This window comes from Rhagoletis zephyria, unplaced genomic scaffold (genome assembly GCF_001687245.7).
Source record: "Rhagoletis zephyria isolate East Lansing unplaced genomic scaffold, Rhagoletis_zephyria_1.1 Rzeph_scaffold_01375, whole genome shotgun sequence".
Lineage (NCBI taxonomy): Eukaryota > Metazoa > Arthropoda > Insecta > Diptera > Tephritidae > Rhagoletis > Rhagoletis zephyria.
The window spans coordinates 54,814-60,684 of NW_016158459.1; the positions used below are offsets into that span (position 1 = coordinate 54,814).

General features: G+C 36.5%; 1 protein-coding gene across 1 annotated transcript in view; it reads right to left on the reverse strand.

Annotated features, from left to right (window-relative positions):
• The window catches only part of LOC108363782 (uncharacterized), a 25,298-nt gene that overhangs the window by 414 nt on the left and 19,013 nt on the right, over positions 1-5,871 (reverse strand). The gene's annotated exons all lie outside the window — the stretch shown is intronic.

The following is a 5,871-nucleotide window of genomic DNA, read 5'->3' on the forward strand; positions in this document are numbered from 1 at the left end:
ACTTATTGTACAACAAACAATTTACAATACTCGCTAATACAGTAAAAACACTTTACAATACTTGTTAAAGCAATAACAGCGCTTAACTAAACTTGGTAACACAATTAAACTTATAGCTTGCTTATTCGCAACTCGCTTCTCTGCTTACTTTACTTGTAGCTTGCTGACTTGTAACTAACTCACCTCGCGGTGGCGGCGCCCTTATATACCTGCGCTGGCACTTATGGCAACTCTACAACATTCTGAAGTTTATCGCTCATTCTCTTTCTCTCGCTGTTCGCAGTGTTCATCCAACTTGATGTTTCTCTTTGTGGAACATTCTACGTCATTCTTCGAACATTTTGCCAATTTCCCGTTGTTCGCTTTGTGTTGCCGCAGTATTCGCCACAATATGTTTTCGAAGAGCGTTCATGCTATCGCATTTAGCAAATGTACATTTACGCGAGTTCGGAATCGTATGCTTTTGACAAACAGCCTTGTTCCATTCGCTTATTCAGATCCGCATCTACTACGATCAATTCTCACGCAGAAGATAATGTGCAGAAAACCCTACTGAAAAGGAAAGAATAAATTTTAAGCCAAAAATTCAATACAAAAACTTTAATTATTTTAACCATAACTGAACATTTATTTGTGTATATATTCATTTGTCGGTGCTTCAATTAAAATTTCCTCACTTAATTAGGAAGCAAAACAAACAGAGTTGATCGATATTGAACNTCGGTTTGTTGAAGAGTGCTCTCTGAGAGCAGGTGTGAGAGTCGAGTAGCGAAAGCGCTGGCTGTCTGTTGTGATTGCAGCTTTTCGACGTTAAGCTTTCCTTGCATATTTGGGCGCACATTTTTTGCTGCACAGAGGCGGGTGCGTATCTTGGCTGCAACAAGATAGTGGTCCGAGTCGATCGATAATTATCTAACCTTGTATTATTGAATCATGGAATACAAGATTGCGCCANGTAACTTTTCTTTATCCAAATAATGTAAAATAATAAATGAAATCTCGATCGGCGATCACTGAAACGCAGCTAGCCACTGTATACGCCAAGAGTGATAGAATACAAGCATGATTCAATAATACAAGGTTCGATAAACTAACAGTTGTCACACTNCACAAGTAAACAAAGAATAGAGCGAAAAGAATAACGAGTTAAAACTGCCAAAGCAAATGTGAAAATATTGCATTTTTCACCTAATCTATTAGAGAACAGTGAACATTTGCTNCTTCTTTGCAAATTTACATGGAAACAGTGTAGCTTTGGTGTGAAATAGAAATATAAGCTTTTGTACAGTAAGTTTATTTGAATATGCATGTGAAGCATATTTAACTGATGGAAACATAAACTGTTTTTAAATTGGATGTTAACATCAATGTCATAGTAGTCTTATTTTAGTTTTGAGTCANTTGGCTGCAACAAGATAGTGGTCCGAGTCGATCGATAATTATCTAACCTTGTATTATTGAATCATGGAATACAAGATTGCGCCATCCTGGGCGTTGACATTTGTGTTCCACAAGTAAACAAAGAATAGAGCGAAAAGAATAACGAGTTAAAACTGCCAAAGCAAATGTGAAAATATTGCATTTTTCACCTAATCTATTAGAGAACAGTGAACATTTGCTTTGCAATTGAGGCTGCTTCAGCAAACGTTTTAGTGCACTCTATTGCTTTGCAATTAAGGCTGCTGCAGAAAACTGCAGCAGCATCTCTGCGGGATTGATTAGTTAACTTGCTAATGGAGGCTGCGTGGAGCAGAGACAAAATCCTTGTGAGGAAATGCTGTTAATATAATAATAGAGAAACATTTCGGGAACGGCTTTGCCGTGTCCTATGTACACAAAATGCAGCGATTCGACCCAGCGCTACACTTGCATCTACGCTTCTTGCATCTTGACGGCTGTCGCAATTTAACACACAGCACTTCATTGTATTAGTTTTTAGGCAGTCGTCAACTCAAAAATCACTCACAAATTGCAAATTAACACAATTTAAACTGATTTTTCACTTATAATTCAAATTTCTCTTTAGCTTATTGGTAAACAAAGGTTTATTTACAAGTTACCACAACTATCAAAATCGGCAAAACCAAAGTAGCGGTACCACTGACGGCGCCACCTTTGTTCGCTGCACCGTGTGTATACGCAAAAAAGCAATGTTGCCACTTTTTCTCATTAAACCATGTTTCAATCGTGGAAATTTTGGAAGATCACAGGGTTGCTTTTAGCATTTAGATTCTTAATGCAAAAATGGAGTTGCATTTAGGTGACGAATTTTGTATGGATAAATGTACATTTAGAGTAGCGTTTAGAGCTAAATGTGCTTTTACAAGTAAGCAAAAACAACCCATTATACATATATATAATATAATATATATAAATTCGCCATGCCAGCACAGCTGCCGCACGCTCTCGCTTTGTATATGTACGTACCAGTGATGGAAAATCAAAATTTAAAATTGCATCGAGTTGCTCCGGAAAAATGTGCCTAAACGCAAGTCAATGTGCCAATAAATTTATATTTACCGTACTTATTGCATAAAAGAAAAACACAAATCTCATGGAAATCCTTTCTTTAGTGCAACAACAAAGCCATAAAAATCAAAGTATAAAACTTTCTACAAAAAATTTTCATTCAAATTTAAAACTTTGTTGTCAGAAATTTTAGAAACTTTCGGGTATGCAGTTTTATAGTCCATTCAATTTTACATTTACAAAGTGCAAGTGCGGCTATGAATTCGGGTTGATTTGTAATACTTTCTTTATTTTTTTGCATTTTCTTTATACATACTGGATTTACCAAAAATTTTAGTATGAAAGAAAAAGTGCAACACCTTGAACGAAACAAGTTGTCAAAAATCAACGCGAATTGAATAGACTATAAAAATTCCGCACCTGAATGTATATCGATGGCTGAGTGGAAGATCGACCTATCTCGGCAGCCAGTTCGAAAACGCTCTATCTCAAAAAACTTTTCAAGAACGCCCTATTTCAGAATTCGTTTCAAAAACGCCCTCTCTCAGCTGCCGCTTCAAAAACGCCCTATATCAGTATATTTTCAATACATTTTGAAGTGAGATAGGGTGTTTTTGAATTACATTCTGAAATAGGGCGTTCTTGAAAAGTTTCTTGAGATAGAGCGTTTTCGAACTGGCTGCCGAGATAGGTCGATCTTCCACTCAGCCATCGATATGTAGTCTTCAGAAAAATTTACGTATGAACGAAAAAAATCACCCAAACATTACCCTGAATTACGAATTGTAAAAATAAAAAGCACCAGTCCCCTTTATTCCTAAAGTATTTGCAGATTACAATGTCCAGCTTGCGCAAACTTACTTGTAACTTGCATTCAGGCGTTGTTGCGAATAATGGAATACAGTTCCATATGCTGTGGTCTAGAAATGAGAAGGCCTGATTCGTTGTATATTTAAATTTTGGAATTCAGGGTAAATTATAATTTAGTCAACTAGTTCACTTTCACTGAGATCATTATTTGTAATATTATAACGCAGTACATTTTTCGTATCAAAATCAGTGTTATTCGTATCGTCAGAGCTTACTGTCTCTCGCACGAAAGCCGTAACGGGCCAAGGTTCTCTTTCTTAATTCTTGGCAAAATTTAACATTAAATTGCAAAGCATTTTTAATTTCATTTTCTGCAGAATTTTCTTTAGTAAGAAATATTTCGGCTTCTGTACCACAAAGAATATTCAAAATAGGTATGCGATTATTTAAATCTAAAGTGTATATTAAATGATATTTAATATTTGCTTTACATATGAAATTGCGACCAATTTGTTTAAACAAAAATGTTAAGCGTATATGCAGAACGCGGAAGCCAGCTTCTTCTGCTTGCGTTTCTATGTTCATATCATTTATCACTTTAACCACGTTACGCAAAATAGTCCCGAAAATCAATCAATTGTGCTTAAGGTGCCGGCTGCTTCGGAAAGTGCCGATAATGGCACAATGCACACTCATTTTCCATGACTGGTACGTACATGCAATGTTTGCACTCTTTCTGCTCACTCTCTCAACGATTTCATAAAAAATGGAATGTTAATAACATGTTAGTAACATGTTACTATCTTGAAGATGCCAACGATGCGGCGATTCTGCGATAGTAAATTTACAGTTAAGTAGCGTGTACTCGCCGCATCGGCATCGCCGATTATTACCATGTTACCTTTTTATGTAATCGTGCAGCTCTCTAATATGTATGTCCATCACATGAACCAACGACTACAGATCACCTAATCAGCCATCGTTGTATTTGTAATCGATTTTCAGAAAAAAGTTTTCGTAGCGTTTTTGACGTTTTTTGGTTTTGTTTACACCGTCTTCTACCTCTTCGTAGTGATTTTTTAACGATTCAATGTGTTTTCTGCAGCGATTTTAATTATAAACTTTGATTTATTACATATTTATGATATAACTAGCCAATGCCCGCTTACTTCGCGGCGCCTAATAAGAGCTTTTGCGTTGGCCAATGCAAAAGAGCGTTTAAAAACAAAATTAGTCTGTAAAGTCAAAATTCTTGATTTAAGTTGAAACCACTTAGGCGCAGTATCCTCCTGACACATAGGCCAATAATAGTAACGCTGTGATACCATATGGAATACCAATCCCTTTCGGTGTCATGAGCTTTACCGATGGTCTTATTTCCACCTGTGAGGTCTCTGCCAGGCATGCATAATCTTTTTGTATGATCTTGCAACTACAACATTGGTTCTTGTAGGGAAACTCAAGAGCACAGAAGTGCGTTTTCTGTTATAGGAGGGCCAAGAATCCTCGCTGTCCCACAGGATGAAAAGTTTTCCGGTACATTGCTAAATGAGTCGTGTAATCTCTTAAGTATCTTTCCTTACCTACGGTGATCTTCCCTTGTTAATTCACGACGTTTACAACTGATTTCTGGGTAGATGCAATACCGCATGATCATGCATGAGGGCGTCAGAAAAACTTAACCCCATCCTTCATTTAGATATCTGAAAACTAAATTCGTATAACTTAAACATAGTGCCAAAGCAGACCAACCACGCAGGGTTTCTATACATTTCGTCTACAGGGCCATCCATTGCGTTCATTTTCTGCAAAACCATTGCTTACCGTAAAATGAATACGTGTTATGAATTTCAACCTTTACTCCAGCGGCACTAATCAGGTAAATTTTAATCAAAAGAATTTTCCATCATACAGGTTCATAGCTCACATTTAAAATTTGAACGAAATCGGTTAATAAATACGATTTTTATAAATAACTCTACTCCAGAACCACCTAGCGAATTTTCTAGTAGCATGTAATTGGACCATATATGTATGTAAGGTAACCTCCGACAATCTGACGGAACTCTATTCAGTGGTTTCTGAGTTTATTCCGAACAACAAAAACGGCTATCATTTTATGCAAATAGGTATGTAGATAGGACAGTTTATAGCGAAACTCGTAAAAGCAAAGCTCCATTCTTTGTGAAACATTTAAAAAAATTCTCCAAAATTTTCACATAAATTTTACCTTACTCAAAATTAAAGACAAAGTTACATTAGTTCAATGGGATTTGGAAATCCAGGAGAAAATGGTTCCCAATCGAATGATACTTGCGCGTTTACGTAAATGTATATCGATCCAGCCTTTCCAATAATTACCACTTTTCGCCATAACTACGGTATTGATAACATATGTAGCTGTGTAGAATTTCAGGACGTTAGCGTAAGCAGTTCCAGAGATAAGCTATATGAGAATTTCAGTTTGTATGGAAGGAAGGAGCCACGGCTCCTTTCCCAATGCGTTTGCAATATATGTATCAGTGCTAAGTTTCAGTTCCCCAGCGTAATTGGTTTTAGAGATATATTGGTTTTTTACGTTTTAGTCTGTAT